A 19,530-nucleotide genomic window follows, 5' to 3' on the forward strand; every position below is an offset into this window, starting at 1 on the left:
GACTAACTTACAAAAGAGAAAGGTATCTCTTTATGCCACAGAGGTCTAGAAGGGTTCAAGAATTGGAAGTGTCGGGTACTCTGATATTGGGAGTGTGAGGAGAGCTGAAAACAGGATTTGCTGCAAGTCCTTATAAGGAATGGTTAGATCCCCAGATCCTCTTCCCCACATTAAGCATCAAGGTCACTCCCTTCTCCATCCAGTAGAAGGTTGGAGCAACTAAACTGAAGGAAGTCTCAACTCAAGAATACCAGGTTCAGAGCAGAGGTGAGATGGCCTCATGAAAACAAGGAAATAAGCCAACATCTACATGCTGTATGTTGATACCTCATTCCCCACTTCCCTTGCTTAGCTCTCAGAATGCTGGCTGCCAAATGGATACTCCCTAAGCACAAGTCTAGAATATTTCCTGGAGAAACTGAAATAGCCCCAGGAAAAGTCCCTACAGATCTGACATTTAGGAGTTCCACTGTAAAATGACCAGGTCTCCATTCTGCAATGGAGCTCAATGTCAGCAAGCTCCATCCATTTAGAAAACCAGCTTTTTTACATCTCACTCTAAATATGAATGGACATATTCAAGGATCACCAGGCATTTGGAGAAGTCTCTAACATGATAGCCAGAAACGAAGACCAAATAAACAAGGTAGAGGAGGGGGGAACTCAGAAGAAACAGTAACAATACAAGGAGCAGAAGAAAACTTTAAGAAAGCTGTCATTAATAGCCTCAGGGAAAACAGAGAAGGTATTGGATCCATTAAATAAGACTAGCCTGCCAGGCTTCCCTGGTGGCACAGTGGTTAAGAATCCGCCTGCCAATGCAGGGGACATGGGTTTGAGCAACTAAACCCGTACGCCACAACTACTGAGGCTGCCCTCTAAAGCCCGCGAGCCACAATTACTGAGCCCACATGCCACAACTACTGAAGCCCACACGCCTAGAGCCTGTGCTCTGTAACAAGACAAGCCACCCCAGTGAGAAGCCCGCACACTGCAACGAAGAGTAGCCCCCGCTTGCCACAACTAGAGAAAGCCCGCACGCAGCAACGAAGACCCAATGCAGCCAAAAATTAAAAAGAAAAAAAAAGACTAGCCTGCCATATATGGCCGTGTGTGTGTGTGTGTGTATTTTTTTAAAGAACAAGAAAGAGTTCTTGGAATTTAAAAATATAATAGCATAAATTAAAAATTCAATAGAAGGGCTAAAGGTAAAGTTGAGGAGATTGCCCAGAAGAGGCAAAGAAATAGAAAATAAGAGAAAAATACAAAAAAATTAGAGGCCTAGTCCAGAAGTATAACGTCTAAAAAATTGGACTTCCAGAAAGAGAGAAAGGAATTAGAATGCCACTGGGCTTCTCAACAGCAATGCTGGAAGCTAAAAATCAGTAGAGCAATAGAGCAGTGCTTTCAGAATACAAAAGTAAAATTATTTCCAACCTAGAATTCTGTACCAAACCAAATTAATAATCAACGATGAGAAGAGAATATAGATTTTTAGATAGGCAAGAGCTTATAAATTTTAATTCCCATGCAGCTTTTCTCATGAAACTACTGGAGGGTGTGTTTCACCCAAAAATGGGAATAAATCTAAAAAGATGAAATTACGGGATCTAGAAAAAGGGATCCAACACAGGAGAGAAGTAAAAGGAATTCTTAGGATGATAGTGAAGGATAGTCCCAGGACAGTCATTTATGCAGGAGAGTTAGATAGCAAGCAGTTCAGATTGCAGCAGCAGAAACATCCGGAGGAATATCTGCAAGAAAATTTTTAAAATAGAACTGATAAAAGTGTTGTGTTAGATTACATTCAGTTGGAGAATTAGAGATTAATACTTCAGTTGAAGAAAAAGTGATTAATACTTAGCAACTCCAAGCAAACCAAGAAAGAGGTAATTCCAAGAGAAACAAAATGTTGTATAAGAAAGAAAATGTAATAATAATATACCTTGTGGCTTGGCTGTGAATAATATTTATGTGGTATAAAAATATAAATACTGAATATTTTAAGCTAAAATTGTTACTATATCTATACTAGAAAGATGGAGGGATGGGAAATGTGTGTAGGTGGTGAAAAAGATAATCTGTCATTTTCAACTAAGAGTCCAAAGATAATGTAAAATTTTAAAATCAAGAAATAGCAGCATAAGCATAATATTAAAAAATGAAAAACAGAAGACAAGTGGAGTTGGTTAAAAAAGTTGCTACCATAGTTTGGTTTGGAACCAACTGAGTTTGAAAAACCAGTGAACCTTTCAAATGAACTTGTCCAGCAGGGATTCAAGTCTGATAAAGAGATTGGAAGTGGAGATACAGTCAGAATGTAAATCATGAGAATGGATGAGATCACGGAGGAATGAAAGTTTAGTGAGAGAGAGATAAGGGCAGAACTTTGGGGAATGCTTACATTTAAAGGGTGAGAGAAGGAAAAAGAGTCAGGGAAGAAACAGAATGTAGGAAGAGAAATAGAATAATATGCCATTACATAAGCCAAAGGAGGAGAGTTTCAAGGATAGGATGGGCAACAGTATCAGTTGTCACAGGTGGAGAACTAAGAAAATGTCCTTTGAATCTATGGTGATTGGAGATTGTAACTTTCAAGAGAACAGTTTTGATGTGATGGAAGCAACACTGAAGGGGCTACTGAGTGAATGAATGAGTGGTAAGAAAGAGGAGTTAGTGAATATAGCACACTCTTCTGAGAAATTTGGCTTTGGTAAGCAGACTATGAAAGTTTTTTTAGATTTAAGGGACCACTTAAACATATGTGAGTAGATAGCAAGAAGTTAATGGAGAAGGTAAGATGAAAGATGCAAGTGTAAGGGGGATAATTGACAGAGCAAGATCCCAGAGAAACTGAGAGAACATGGACTCAAGAGCACAGATGGAGAGATTAATCTTAGTAAGAGAAGGGAAAGATTTCTTTCTTTAAGAGAGGGATGGAAGAGGTGAGGATAAGTGAAGACACTGAGAAATATTAAGGTATAGAGGAAGGAAATTGAAGGATTAAAAAATCAGATGGCTTCGATCTTCTTAATAAAATAAGTTATCTGCTTAGAGTTGGGGGTTGGGGCAAAGGGTTAGTTTGGAAATTTGAGAATGGAAAATGTCTGGGGCAGCTGCTGTAAGGAATGCAATACAAAGTTAAGAGGAGATGACTGAAAGGATTACCCGGTAGCCAAGAGCATCCAGTTGAGGTTAGATTGTATGAATTTGTAATAAAGCCAATCAGTATGGTTTCTGGACTTCCTCCAAGAGCGCTATGACTCCAAAAGTTGTGTAAGTCATCATCTTGGCTAGAGAAGGGTTTCCTTGGAGTGTCTTAGGAGACATCCCAGGGTTCAAAAACTTTAGAAAAATGCTTGCTCAAGGAGAGTTAATGCTTAGGAATACCAAAGAGCATGTTTGCTTGTGGGATACTTCCTTCTATGGGTCATTCAGAAGTCTTGTGGGGAGAATCATGGGCAAAAAAAACAGAAATATACTTAAGAGACTTAAGAGAAGCAAAGCAGTTTGGTATCAAAAAGATCTATAGCTGCACGGATATCTAGACACAAATCTGAGGGTGGGAGCATGTTCGAGAACATCTGGATTCAGATAAAAGAAGAGCAGAAGAGGAGTGACATCATTGTGGGATTACACTGTAGGCTACCTAGCCAGATGGAAGAAATAGATAAAGCATTCTTGATGTAGATCATAAAACTGGCCTGAGTCAGGACAGCATGGCAACAGGGATTTCAAACGTCAGGACATAAGTTCCAAGTCACATTCAGCCAAAAAGCAGTATACTTGATTAGTTCTTTTTTTTCCCTGCTTATGATTTTCTAATCATTAAAGAAACACTTGCTGGAACTTCCCTGGTGGTCCAGTGGCTAAGACTCCATGCCCCCGATGCAGGGGGCCTGGGTTCGATCCCTGGTCAGGGAACTAGGTCCCACAAGCCAGCAACTAAGCCACAACTAAAGATCCCGCATGCCGCAACAAAGACCCAACACAGCCAATAAATAAATAAATAAATAAATAAATAAATAAATAAATTTATATGTTTTTTAAATGGTCCACATCAAAAAAAAAATCTTAAAAAAAATAATAGCCTTTATTTATTCAAACAAAAAGAAAAGTCCCTTTTTATAGCAAAAGAAGATAAAATACCTAGGAATAAACCTAACAAGAATATGTAAGAACTGTATGAAGAAAGCCTTAAAACACTACTGAAGAACTCAAAAGAAGGCTTGGACATATGGGAAAGCATAGTCTGTTCTTAGAAAGGAAGACTTAAAAATCATAAAGCTGTCAGTGCTCCCTAATTTAATTTATAATTACCACGCTCTCAGAAAAAATACCAAGAGGATTTAATTTTGTTTGCTTGCTTATTTTTTTTTTTTAATTTTTATTTATTTATTTATTTTTATTTTTGGCTGTGTTGGGTCTTCATTTCTGTGCGAGGGCTTTCTCTAGTTGCGGCAAGCGGGGGCCACTCTTCATCGCGGTGCGCGGGCCTTTCACTGTCGCGGCCTCTCTTGTTGCGGGGCACAGGCTCCAGACGCGCAGGCTCAGTAGTTGTGGCTCACGGGCCTAGTTGCTCCGTGGCATGTGGGATCTTCCCAGACCACGGCTTGAACCCATGTGCCCTGCATTGGCAGGCAGATTCTCAACCACTGCGCCACCAGGGAAGCCCTGCTTACTTATGTTTTGTGAGACATGCTGACTCTAAAGCTTATACAGAAAAACTAAATAGACTAGAATAACCAGGAATATTCTGAGAAAGGAAAGAAATAATACAGAGGCCCTGAACCAAGATGGCAGAGTAGAAGGACGTGCTCTCACTCCCTCTTGCAAGAACACCAGAATCACAACTAACTGCTGAACAGTCATCGACAGGAAGACACTGGAACTCACCAAAAAAGATACCCCACATCCAAAGACAAAGGAGACGTCGCAATGAGACAGTAGGAGGGGCGCAATCACAATAAAATCAAATCCCATAACTGCTGGGTGGGTGACTCACAAACTGGAGAACACTTATACCACAGAAGTCCACCCACTGGAGTGAAGGTTCTGAGCCCCACGTCAGGCTTCCAAACCTGGGGGTCCGGCAACGGAAGGAGGAATTCCTAGAGAAGCAGACTTTGAAGGGTAGCGGGATTTGATTACAGGACTCTGACAGGACTGGGAGAAACAGAGACTCCACTCTTGGAGGGCACACACAAAGTAGTGTGCGCATCGGGACCCAGGGGAAGAAGAAGTGACCCTATAGGAGACTGAACCAGACCCACCTGCTAGTGTTGGAGGGTCTCCTGCAGAGGCAGGGGGTGGCTGTGGTTCACCATGGGGACAAGGGCACTGGCAGCAGAAGTTCTGGGAAGAACTCCTTGGCGTGAGCCCTCCCAGAGTCTGCCATTAGCCCCACCAAAGAGCCCAGGTAGGCTCCAATGCTGGGTTGCCTCAGGCCAAACAACTAACAAGGAGGGAACCCAGCCCCACCTATCAGCAGACAAGTGGATTAAAGTTTTACTGAGCTCTGCCCACCAGAACAACAGCCAGCTCTACCCACCACCAGTCCCTCCCATCAGGAAACTTGCACAAGCCTCTTAGATAGCCTCATCCACCAGAGGGCAGACAGCAGAAGAAAGAAGAATGACAATCCTGCAGCCTGTGGCACAAAAAACACATTCACAGAAAGATAGACAAGGTGAAAAGGCAGAGGGCTATGTACCAGATGAAGGAACAAGATAAAACCCCAGAAAAACAACTAAATGAAGTGGAGATAGGCAACCTTCCAGGAAAAGAATTCAGAATAATGATAGTGAAGACGATCCAGGACCTCGGAAAAAGAATGGAGGCAAAGATTGAGAAGATGCAAGAAATGTTTAACAAAGACCTAGAAGAATTAAAGAACAAACAAACAAACATGAACACTACAATAACTGAAATGAAAACTACACTAGAAGGAATCAGTAGCAGAATAACTAAGGCAGAAGAACGGATAAGTGACCTGAAAGACAGAATGGTGGACTTCACTGCTGTGGAACAGAATAAAGAAAAAAGAATGAAAAGAAATGAAGACAGCCTAAGAGACCTCTGGGACAATATTAAACGCAATAACATTCCCATTATAGGGGTCACAGAAGGAGAAGAGAGAGAGAAAGGACCCGAGAAAATATTTGAAGAGATTATAGTCAAAAACATCCCTAACATGGGAAAGGAAATAGCCACCCAAGTCCAGGAAGCACAGAGAGTCCCATACAGGATAAACCCAAGGAGAAACACACCAAGACACATAGTAATCAAATTAGCAAAAATTAAAGACAAAGAAAAATTATTGAAAGCAGCAAGGGAAAAACAACAAATAACATACAAGGGAACTCCCATAAGGTTAACAGCTGATTTCTCAACAGAAACTCTACAAGCCAGAATGGAGTGGCATAATATACTTAAAGTACTGAAAGGGAAGAACCTACAACCAAGATTACTCTACCCAGCAAGGATCTCATTCAGATTCGATGGAGAAATCAAAAGTTTTACAGACAAGCAAAAGCTAAGAGAATTCAGCACCACCAAACCAGCTCTACAACAAATGCTAAAGGAACTTCTCTAAGTGGGAAACACAAGAGAAGAAAAGGACCTACAAAAACAAACCCAAAACAATTCAGAAAATGGTCATAGGAACATACATATCGATAATTACCTTAAACGTGAATGGGTTAAATGTTCCAACAAAAAGACACAGGCTTGCTGAATGGATACAAAAACAAGACCCATATATATGCTGTCTACAAGAGACCGACTTCAGACCTAGGGACACATACAGACTGAAAGTGAGGGGATGGAGAAAAATATTCCATGCAAATGGAAATCAAAAGAAGGCTGGAGTAGCAATACTCAGATAAAATAGACTTTAAAGTAAAGAATGTTACAAGAGACAAGGAAGGACACTACATAATGATCAAGGGATCAATCCAAGAAGAAGATATAACAATTATAAATATATATGCACCCAACACAGGAGCACCTCAATACATGAGGCAACTGCTAACAGCTGTAAAAGAGGAAATCGACAGTAACACAAAAATAGTGGGGAACTTTAACACCTCACTTACACCAATGGACAGATCATCCAAAATGAAAATAAATAAGGAAACAGAAGCTTTAAATGACACAATAGACCAGATAGATTTAATTGATATTTATAGGATATTCCAACCAAAAACAGATTACACTTTCTTCTCGAGTGCGCACGGAACATTCTCCAGGATAGATCACATCTTGGGTCACAAATCAAGCCTCAGTATATTTAAGAAAATGAAATAATATCAAGCATCTTTTCTGACCACAACGCTATGAGATTAGAAAAGAATTACAGGGGAAAAAACGAAAAAACACAAACACATGGAGGCTAAACAATACGTTACTAAATAACCAAGAGATCACTGAACAAATCAGAGAGGAGATCAAAAAATGCCTAGAGACAAATGGCAATGAAAACACGACGATCCAAAACCTATGGGATGCAGCAAAAGCAGTTCTAAGAGGGAAGTTTATAGCTCTACAAGCCTACCTTGAGAAACAAGAAAAATCTCATAAACTATCTAACCTTACACCTAAAGGAACTAGAGAAAGAGGAACAAACAAAACCCAAAGTTAGCAGAAGGAAAGAAATCATAAAGATCAGAGCAGAAATAAATGAAATAGAAACAAAGAAAACAATAGCAAAGATCAATAAAACTAAGATCTGGTTCTTTGAGAAGATAAACAAAATTAATAAACCATTAACCAGACTCATCAAGAAGAAGAGGGAGAGGACTCAAATCAATAAAGTTAGAAATGAAAAAGGAGACGTTACAACAGACACCGCAGAAATACAAAGCCTTCTAAGAGACTACTACAAGCAACTCTATGCCAATAAAATGGACAACCTGTAAGAAACGGACAAATTCTTAGAAAGGTATAACCTTCCAAGACTGAACCAGGAAGAAATAGAAAATATGAACAGACCAATCACAAGTAATGAAATTGAAACTGTGATTAAAAATCTTCCAACAAACAAAAGTCCAGGACCAGATGGCTTCACAGGTGATTCTATCAAATATTTAGAGAAGAGCTAACACCCATCCTTCTCAAACACTTCCAAAAAATTGCAGAGGAAGGAACACTCCCAAACTCGACCATCACCCTGATACCAAAACCAGGCAAAGATACTACAAAAAAAGAAAATTACAGACTAATATCACTGATGAATATAGATGCAAAAATCCTCAACAAAATACTAGCAAAGAGAATCCAACAACACATTAAAAGGATCATACACCATGATCAAGTGGGATTTATCCCAGGGATGCAAAGATTCTTCAATATATGCAAATCAATCAATGTGATACACCATATTAACAAATTGAAGAATAAAAACCATATGATCATCTCAATAGATGGAGTAAAAGCTTTTGACAAAATTCAACACCGATTTATGATAAAAACTCTCCAGAAAGTGGGCATAGAGGGAACCTACCTCAACATAATAAAGGCCATATACAACAAACCCACAGCAAACATCATTCTCAATGTTGAAAAACTGAAAGCATTTCCTCTAAGATCAGGAACAAGACAAGGATGTCCACTCTCACCACTATTATTCAACATAGTTTTGGAAGTCCTAGCCACGGCAATCAGAGAAGAAAAAGAAATAAAAGGAATACAAATTGGAAAAGAAGAAGTGTCACTGTTTGCAGATGACATGATACTATACATAGAGAATCCTAAAGATGCCACCAGAAAACTACTAGAGCTAATCAATGAATTTGGTAAAGTTGCAAGATACAAAATTAATGCACAGAAATCTCTTGCATTCCTATACACTAATGATGAAAAATCTGAAAGAGAAATTAAGGAAACACTCCCATTTACCACTGCAAGAAAAAGAATAAAATACCTAGGAATAAACCTACTTAGGGAGACAAAAGGCCTGTATGCAGAAAACTGTAAGACACTGATGAAAGAAATTAAAGATGATACCAACAGATGGAGAGATATACCATGTTCTTGGATTGGAAGAATCAACATTCTGAAAATGACTATACTACCCAAAGCAGTCTACAGATTCAATGCAATCCCTATCAAATTACCAATGGCATTTTTTACGGAACTAGAACAAAAAATCTTAAAATTTGTATGGAGACACAAAAGACCCTGAATAGCCAAAGCAGTCTTGAGGGGAAAAAACGGAGCTGGAGGAATCAGACTCCCTAACTTCAGACTATACTACAAAGCTACAGTAATCAAGACAATATGGTACTGGCACAAAAACAGAAACATAGATCAAAGGAACAAGATAGAAAGCCCAGAGATAAACACATGCACGTATGGTCACCTTATCTTTGATAAAGGAGGCAAGAATATACAGTGGAGAAAAGACAGCCTCTTCAATAAGTGGTGCTAGGAAAACTGGATAGGTACATGTAAAAGTATGAAATTAGAACACTCCCTAACACCATACACAAAAATAAACTCAAAATGGATTAAAGACCTAAACGTAAGGCCAGACACTATCAAACTCTTAGAGGAAAACATAGGCAGAACACTCTATGATATAAATCACAGCAAGATCCTTTTTGACCCACCTCCTAGAGAAATGGAAATAAAAACAAAAATAAACAAATGGGACCTAATGAAACTTAAAAGCTTTTGCACAGCAAAGGACACCATAAACAAGACCAAAAGACAACCCTCAGAATGGGAGAAAATATTTGCAAATGAAGCAACTGACAAAGGATTAATCTCCAAAATTTACAAGCAGCTCATGCAGCTCAATATCAAAAAAACAAACAACCCAAACCAAAAATGGGCAGAAGACCTAAATAGACATTTCTCCAAATAAGATATACAGATTGCCAACAAACACATGAAAGAATGCTCAACATCATTAATCATTAGAGAAATGCAAATCAAAATTACAATGAGATATCATCTCACACCGGTCAGAATGGCCATCATCAAAAAATCTACAAACAGTAAATGCTGGAGAGGGTGTGGAGAAAAGGGAACACTCTTGCACTGTTGGTGGGAATGTAAATTGATACAGCCACTATGGAGAACGGTATGGAGGTTCCTTAAAAAACTAAAAAGAGAACTACCATATGACCCAGCAATCCCACTACTGGGCATATACCCTGAGAAAACCGTAATTGAAAAAGTGTCATGTACCAAAATGTTCATTGCAGCTCTATTTACAATAGCCAGGACATGGAAGCAACCTAAGTGTCCATCTACAGATGAATGGATAAAGAAGATGTGGCACATATATACAATGGAATATTACTCAGCCATAAAAAGAAACGAAATTGAGTTATTTGTAGTGAGATGGATGGACCTAGAGACTGTCGTACAGAGTGAAGTAAATCAGAAAGAGAAAAACAAATACCATATGCTAACACATATATATGGGATCTAAGGAAAAAAAAAAGAGGGGGTCATGAAGAACCTAGGGGCAAGATGGGAATAAAGACACAGACCTACTAGAGAATGGACTTGAGGATATGGGGAGGGGGAAGGGTAAGCTGTGACAAAGTGAGAGAGTGGCATGGACATATATACACTACCAAACATAAAATAGATAGCTAGTGGGAAGCAGCCACATAGCACAGGGAGATCAGCTCGGTGCTATGTGACCACTTAGAGGGGTGGGATAGGGAGGGTGGGTGGGAGGGAGACGCAAGAGGGAAGAGATATGGGAACATATGTATATGTATAACTGATTCACGTTGTTATAAAGCAGAAACTAACACACCATTGTTAAGCAATTATACTCCAATAAAGATGTTAAAAAAAAAAAAAAAAAGACACATGCACCCCAGTGTTCACTGAAGCACTGTTTACAGTAGCCAGGTCATGGAAGCATCCTAAATGCCCATCGACAGATGAATGGATAAAGAAGATGTGGGACATATATACAATGGAATATTACTCAGCCATAAAAAGGAACGAAATTGGGTCATTTGTTGAGATGTGGATGGATCTAGAGACTGTCATACAAAGTGAAGTAAGTCAGAAAGAGAAAAACAAATATCGTATATTACCGCATATATGTGGAACCTAGAAAAATGGTACAGATGAACAGGTTTGCAGGGCAGAAATTGAGACAGAGGTGTAGAGAACAAACGTATGGGCACCAAGGGGGGAAGTGGCGGGGGGCTAGGCAGGGGGGGGGCGGTGTGATGAATTGGGCGATTGGGATTGACACGTATACACAGATGTGTATAAAATTGATGACAAGAACCTGCTGTATAAAGAAATAAATAAAATAAAGTTCAAAAATTCAAAAAAAAAGATATAATAGAGTAGTAGCTCTTCCAGATGTTAGAAATTATTATAAGGCTATAATAATTCTACTAATAATTACTAAAACAAAACACTTACTCTGTGCCAGGTACTGTTTTAAGCACTTTCACTATAATAATTCATTTAATCCTCACAACAGCTCATTGAGATTAACTTGCTCAAGCTCACAGAGTTAATAAGTGGCAGAGGTTGAATTTAAACTCAGGTACTCTGGCTCCAGTGTACATGCTGTTCATCACCATGCTATACAAACATTCATTACTGGAACATGAATAGATAAGTAAAAATCAATGGACCAGAATGAGAAGCCTAGAAATTGACCCAAATATGAAAATGGAGTTAACCTGTGTTGGGGGAGGGAGGACCTTTTAAATCAATGAGCATAACTGGTAGCCATCTTTTAAAAATAAAGGGATTCCTTCCTTACACCTTACATGAAAATAAATTCCAGATGGATCAAAAATTTCAGTGTAAAAAAAATGAAACCATAAACATACTCAAAGAAACCACAGAAAAGTGTTTTTATAGTTTAACAGAAAGCAAAGCCTTTCTTAATATGACTGAGAACATCAAAGCCATAAAAGAAAAGATTGATATATTTCATTAGATAAAAAGGATGAAAAATCTGCTTGACAAAAAAAATCCTATAAATAAGGATAAAAGATTAACAACAAACAAGGAGAAATATTTGCAACATATATCACAGGTGAAGGGCTAATTTCCTTACATATGGAGTTCCTAAAAATCAATAATAAAAATAATAAAAACTCAGTAGAAAATTGAATGAAAGAAACGAACAGAAAATTCAAGCAAAAGATTGTATATACCGTTCTTAAAAATACTTTTTTAACAGTAGCTTGATTGAGATATAATTCACATGACATACAGTTCACTTGCTTAAAGCATGCAATTCAGTGGTTTTTAGCATATTCACAGAGTTGTGCAACTATTACCACAATCAATTTTATTTTATTTTTTATTTTTTTTAATTTTTAAATTTTATTTTTTTATACAGCAGGTTCTTATTAGTTATCCATTTTATACATATTAGTGTATATATGTCAATCCCAATCGCTCAATTCATCCCACCACCACCCCCACCCCCACCCCCCACCACTTTCCCCCTTGGTGTCCATGTTTGTTCTCTACGTCTGTGTGTCTATTTCTGCCCTGCAAACCGATTCATCTGTACCATTTTTCCAGGTTCCACACATATGCATTAATATACGATATTTGTTTTTCTCTTTCTGACTTACTTCACTCTATTTTTTTAAAGGATTAGATTTTTAAAAATAATTTGTATTTGTTTATTTATGGCCGCACCACGTGGCATGTGGGATCTTTGTTCCCCCACCAGGGATAGAACCCGTGCCCCCTGCAGTGGAAGCGCGGAGCCCTAACCCCTGGACCACCAGGGAATTCCCACCACAATCATTTTTAGAACATTTTTATCACCCACTCTCCGCCCCCCCCCACACACAAAAAAAATACTCAGCAGTAACTCTAATTACTAAATACTTGCCCCTACTCTTTCCACTACTCACCCACCCACTTCCAGCCCTAGGCAACCACTAGTCTACTTTCTGTCTCTATGGATTTGCCTGTTCTGGACATTTCATGTAGATGGAGCCATACAGTATGTGGGCTTCTTTGTCTGGTTTCTTTCACTTAGAATAATGTTTTCAAGGTTCATCCATGTTGTAGAATGTATCATTTCCTTACCATATTTCTTTTTTATGGCCAAATAATATTTCATTGTATGGATATTCAATGGATATTTATCTACTCATCCATTGACAGACATTTGGGTTGTTTCTACTTTTTTGGCTATTATGAGTAATACTGCTACAAACATTTGTGTAGAAGTTTTTGTGTGAACATATGCTTTCACTTCTCTTGGGTATATACCTAGTAGTGGGATGCTGGATCATATGGTAATTCTATGTTCAACTTTTTGAGGAACTGCCTGCCTACCTGCCTGCCTGCCAAAATGGCTGCACCATTTTACATTCCCACCAGTAATGTATGAGGGTTACCATTTCTCCAGATTCTTGCCACCACTTGTCTTTTTTTTTTTTTAATATAGTTGACATACAATGTTATGTTAGTTTCAGGAGTACTACATAGTGATTTGACATTTGCATACATTATGAAGTAATCACCATTATAAGTCTAATATCCATCTGATCCCATGCAAAGTTGTTACAGTATTATTGACCATATTCCTTATGCTGTATGTTACATCCTTGTGGCTTGTTTATTTTATAACTGGAGGTTTGTACCTCTTAATCCACTTCACCTATTTTGTGCCCCCACCTTCCTGGCAATGACCCATTTGTTCTCTGTGTCTATTGAGACTGTTTTCATTTTGTTTTGTTTGCTTGTTTGTTTGTGGTTTTTTTTTGTAGATTCCACATATAAGTGAGATCATGTAGATCTCACTTTGTCTTTGTCTGACTTATTTCACTTAGCGTAATATGCCCTAGATTATCAATGTTGTTGCAAATGGCAAGATTTCTTTTTTGTGGCTAATATTCCATTATATATCTACACCACATCTTCTTTATCCATTCATCTATCAATAGACACTTAGGTTGCTTCCATATCTTGGATATTGTAAATAATGCTGCAATGAACATTGGTGTGCATATATGTTTTTGAAATAGTGTTTTTGTTTTCTTTGGGTAAATACCCAGAAGTGAAATTGATGAATCATATGGTAGTTCTATTTTTATTCTTTTGAGGAACCTCCATACTGTTTTCCATAGTGGCTGCACCAATATACAAAACCACCAATAGTGCACAAGGTTTCCCTTTTCTCCACATTTTTGTTGTCTTTTTGATGATAGCCATTCTGACAGGTGTGAGGTGATATCTCATTGTGGTTTTTACTTGCATTTCTCAAATGATTAGTGATGTTGCACATCTTTTCATCTGTCTGTTGGCCATCTGTGTGTCTTCTTTGGAAAAATGTCTATCTGGGTCCTTTGCCCGTTTTTTAATTGGATTATTTGGGTTTCTGCTATTGAGCTGTATGAGTTCCCCATATATATTGAATATTAACCCTTTATCAGATACATGGTTTGCAAATATTTTCTCCCATTCTGTAGGCTGCCTTTTCATTTTATTGTTTCTTTTGCTGTGGAGAAGCTTTTTAGTTTGATGTAGTCCCTCCTGTTTATTTTTTGCTTTTGTTGCTTGTGCTTTTGGTGTCATATATACAAAAACTTGTTGCCAAGACCAGTGTCAAGGAGCTTTTCCCATATGCTTTCTTTTAGGAGTTTTATAATTTCAGTCTTACATTAGTCTTTAACCCATTTCAAGTTATTTTTTGTGCATGGTGTAAGATAGAGGTCCAATTTCATTATTTTGCATGTGAGTATCCAGTTTTCCCAGCATCATTTATTGAAGAGACTATTCTTTCTTGGCTATCTTGTCAAATATTAGTTGATCATATATGTATGGGGTTATTTCTGGGCTCTCGAGTTTGCACCATTGCTCTGTCTGTTTTTATGCCAGTACCATACTGTTTTGATTACTTCAGCTTTGTAATATAGTTTGAAATCAGGACGTGTGATGCCTCCTGCTTTGTTCTTTCTTTTCAGGATTGCCTTAGCTCTTCAGGGTCTATTGTGGTTTCATATGAATTTTAAGATCTTTTTTTTTTCTATTTCTGTGAAAAATGCCATTGGAATTTTTAAAGGGATTACATTGAATCTATGTTGGCTTTGGGTAGTATGAACATTTTAACATTATTGATTCTTGCAGTTGGTGAACACATATCTTTGCCTTTGTTTGTGTCTTCAATTTCTTTCATCAAAGTCTTGCAGTTTTCAATGTACAGATCTTTCACCTTCTTGAATAACTTTATTCCTAAGTACTTTATTGTTTTTGATGCTATTGTGAATGGGATTATTTTCTTTATTTCTTTTTCAGATAGTTTGTTGTTAGTGTATAAAAATGCAACTGATTTTTTTTTTTTAATTTTATTTATTTATTTATTTATGGCTGTGTTGAGTCTTCGTTTCTGTGCGAGGGCTTTCTCTAGTTGCAGCAATTGGGGGCCACTCTTCATCGCGGTGCGCGGGCCTCTCACTATTGCGGCCTCTCTTGTTGCGGAGCACAGGCTCCAGATGCGCAGGCTCAGCAATTGTGGCTCACGGGCCTAGTCGCTCCGCGGCATGTGGGATCTTCCCAGACCAGGGCTCGAACCCGTGTCCCCTGCATTGGCAGGCAGACTCTCAACCACTGCGCCACCAGGGAAGCCCTGCAACTGATTTTTGTGTGTTGATTTTGTGTCCTGCAACCTTACTGGATTAATTTATTAGTTCTAACAGTTTTTTGGATTGGATTGTAGTTTTTAGGATTTTCTATATGTAAGATCATATCATCTGCAAACAGAGACAGTTTTATTTCTTCCTTTCTGATTTTGATGCTTTTTATTTCTTTTTCTTGGCTAATTGCTCTGGCTAAAACTTCCAGTACTATGTTGAATAGAGGTGGTGAGAATCGGCACCCTTGTCTTGTTCCTGATCTTAGAGGGAGAGCTTTCACCCTTTCACCACTGAATATCTTGTTAACAGTGAACTTGTCATATACAGCTTTTATTTTGTTGAGGTGCATTCCTTCTGTATCCAAATTGTTCAGAGTTTTTAATCATGAAGGGAGGCTGGGGCTTCCTTGGTGGCACAGTGGTTAAGAATCCGCCTGCCAGTGCAGGGGACATGGGTTCGAGCCCTGGTCCGGGAAGATCCCATGTGCCGCTGAGCAACTAAGCCCGTGCGCCACAACCACTGAGCCTGCGCTCTGAGCCCGTGAGCCACAACTACTGAGATCGCCCGCCACAACTACTGAAGCCCACACACCTGGAGCCTGAGCTCTGCAACAAGAGAAGCCACCATAATAAGCCCGTGCACCACAACGAAGAGTAGCCCCCGCTCACCGCAAGTAGAGAAAGCCTGCGAGCAGCAAGGAAGACCCAACACAGCCAAAAATAAGTAAATTAAATAAATAAATTTAAAAAACAAAAAAGGCTGAGTTTTGTGGATATATGTTTTTATTTCTCTTGGATAAATATCTAAGGGTGAAATTGCTGACAAATTGTTTTCCAAATTGGTTGTACTGTTTTACACTTCTATCAGCAATATCTGAAAATTCCAGTTGTTACACATCCTTGCTAACATTTGGTGTTGTCAATCTTCTTTTTTCCTCCAGCTTTGAGATATAATTGACATATAACATTATGTAGGTTTAAGGTGTACTATGTGATGATTTGATATATGTGTATGTTGTGAAATAATTACCACAATAATGTTATTTTTTAAAATATGGACTGCTTCACAAATTTGTGTGTCATCCTTGCACAGGGACCATGCTAATCTCTGTATTGTGCCAATTTTAATACATGTGCTTCTGAAGCAAGCATAGTCTTTTTAAGTTTAGCTTTTCTAATGGGTATGAAGTAACCTTTCTAGTATCTCGTGGTTTTAATTTGCATTTTCCTGATGACTAATGATGTTGAACACTTTTTTATTGCTTATTGACCATTTCCTCTGTGAAATATCTCTTCAAATCTTTTGCCCATTTTTAATTTTTTAAAATTTTTTTAAAATTATTTTTTGATGTGGACAATTTTTAAAGTCTTTATTACAATATTACTTCTGTTTTATGTTTTGGTTTTTTGGCCACGAGGCATGTGGGATCTTAGCTCCCCGACCAGGGATTGAACCCGTATCCCCTGCATTGTAAAGTGAAGTCCTAACCACTGGACCACCAGGGAAGTTCCTTGCCCAATTTTTAGTGGGTTGTTTATTTTAATCATTGAGCAGCAGTTCTTTATATACTCTGGATGCAAGTGAGATATGTGTATTGCAGATCTCTCTCCCATTCTTTGGCTTGTTTATTTATTCCCTTAGTGGAGTCTTTTATTGAGCAGAAGTTTTAAAAATCGATTTTTTCTTTTATGGTTAGGCCTTCTGGGTCTGCTCTAAAAAAATCTTTGCCTACACTAAGTTTGTAACAGTATTACTCTACATTTTCTTCTAAAAGCATTAGAAATTTAGCTTTTATGCTTAGGTATATAATCCATCTTGAATTAATTTTTGTGTGTGGTTTGAAGTTGAGGTCAGGGTTTTGTTTTGTTTTTTTCCATATGGATAGCTAGCTGTTTGTTCCAGCACCACTCTTTGAAAGACTTCACCTTTCCCACTTAATTGTTTTGGTTCCTTTGTAAAAGAAATCAGTTGATTATATAAGTGTGGGTGTATTTCTGGATTCTCTTATTTTGTTCCATTGATCTATTTGTTGAACTTTAGTCTTGATTACTTTATCTTTATAGAAAGGTAGTGTATGCCCTTCAACTTTTACATTTTCAAGATTGTTTTGGTCATTGGAGGTCCCTTGAATTTCCATATAACTTTTAGAATAAATGTCAATTTCTACACACAAAAAAAAGCCTAACAAGAATTTGATTGACATATCCATTGAAAAGCATTTCTAAGTTTGTGGTTGATTTTCGACTGTGGCTTATTGTGATATTACGATTGATTTTTTTTTTTCAATTTCGGTTTGGTCAGATTTTGTTTGGGGATTTTTCTCTAGAAATAACCTAAGGAAGGAAGTATTAGGAGACCTGAATGAAAGAAGAGGCATACTGTATTGTGTTCCAGGTTCAGATTCAAAACTGTAAAGAATTAATTCTACCTAAAAGTTATTAATTCACTACAAAATAAAAAGAATTTGATTGAGATATGAAGAATCTGTAGATCAATTTTGGGGAGAATTGTTATCTTTGCAATATTGACTCTTCCAATCCATGAACATAGTAAATTTTTTCTTAGGTCTTCTTTAATGTCTCTCAGCAATACTTTATAGTGTTTAATATACAGATCTTACACATTTTATTAAATTTATCTATGTATTTCATGTTTTGTGCTACTATTTTAAATAGCGTTATTTTTTTTCAAAGTTTTTTTATTTTATTTTATTCTTGGCTGCATTGGGTCTTCATTGCTGCACGAGGGCTTTCTCTAGTTGCGGCAAGTGGGGGCTACTCTTCGTTGCGGTGTGCGGGCTTCTCATTGTGGTGGCTTCTCTCATTGTGGAGCATGGGCTCTAGGAGCACGGGCTTCAGTAGTTGTGGCACGCAGGCTCAGTAGTTGTGGCACGCGGGCTTAGTTGCTCCGTGGCATGTGGGATCTTCCCGGACCAGGGCTTGAACCTGTGTCCCCTGCATTGGCAGGCGGGTTCCTAACCACTGCGCCACCAGGGAAGCCCTAAATAGCGTTATTTTTAAAATTTATTTTCTTTACCAACTTTTCATTGCAAGAACATAGAAATATAATTCCTTTTTGTATATTCCTCTTATATCCTGAGACTTTGCTAAATTCACTTATTATTTCTCGTAGTTTTTTTGTAGATTCCTGAGAATCTTCTACATGCAAAATCATGTCATATGCAAATTAGAGGCAGTTTTACTTCTTCCTTTCCAGTCTCTGTGGGTTCTTTTCCTTTGTCTTTCTTTATTGCACAGAGTAGGACCTCATTACAATGTTAAATAGAAGTGGTGAGAGCAGATATCTTTGCTTTGTTCCCAATCATGGCAGAAGAGTTTTCAATCTCTCATATTAAATATGAGGTTTTTCATGGATGTCCTTTATTAGGTTGAGGAAGTTTACTTTTATTCTTAGTTTGCTGAGAATTTTTATTGTGAATTGTTATTCAATTTTTAATTGGTTTTCTGCATCTATTGAGATAACATATTATTTTCCCCTTTATGCTATGATGTGAATAAATCCACCTTAGTCGTGATTTATTATCATTTTTATATATCTATCATTGGATTCCTTTTACTAATATTTTGTTAATGATTTTTGCATCTATCTGCATAATGTATTTTAGGCTGCTGTTTTCTTTTCTTGTAATATCTGTCTGGAGTGTCAGGATGATGCTGGCCTCATACAATGAGTTTGGAAGTATTTCCTCCTGTCTTTTTTGAAGGCATTTATGTAATATTGGTAATATATCTTTTTTAAATGTCTCTTTTTCTAGGCATACTTTTCTGAACTTTTAAATAAGGTTTAATATGCTTCTTATAAGCTCTTTTCCTAACACTTTTCGTACATATAACTGTTTGCTTAAATTCTGTCTTCTTCATTAGACTTCATTAGACTTCATAAGCTTCATGAGAACATTTCTCTGTCT

At 37.8% G+C, this 19,530-nt stretch overlaps 1 protein-coding gene and 1 pseudogene across 2 annotated transcripts in view; one reads left to right on the forward strand and one right to left on the reverse strand.

Annotated features, from left to right (window-relative positions):
• CSTPP1 (centriolar satellite-associated tubulin polyglutamylase complex regulator 1) overlaps positions 1 to 19,530 on the forward strand; it is a 190,863-nt gene that overhangs the window by 105,269 nt on the left and 66,064 nt on the right. The gene's annotated exons all lie outside the window — the stretch shown is intronic.
• LOC133100216 (U6 spliceosomal RNA) lies at positions 16,650 to 16,749 on the reverse strand (annotated as a pseudogene).

This window comes from Eubalaena glacialis, chromosome 10 (genome assembly GCF_028564815.1).
Source record: "Eubalaena glacialis isolate mEubGla1 chromosome 10, mEubGla1.1.hap2.+ XY, whole genome shotgun sequence".
Taxonomy (NCBI): domain Eukaryota; kingdom Metazoa; phylum Chordata; class Mammalia; order Artiodactyla; family Balaenidae; genus Eubalaena; species Eubalaena glacialis.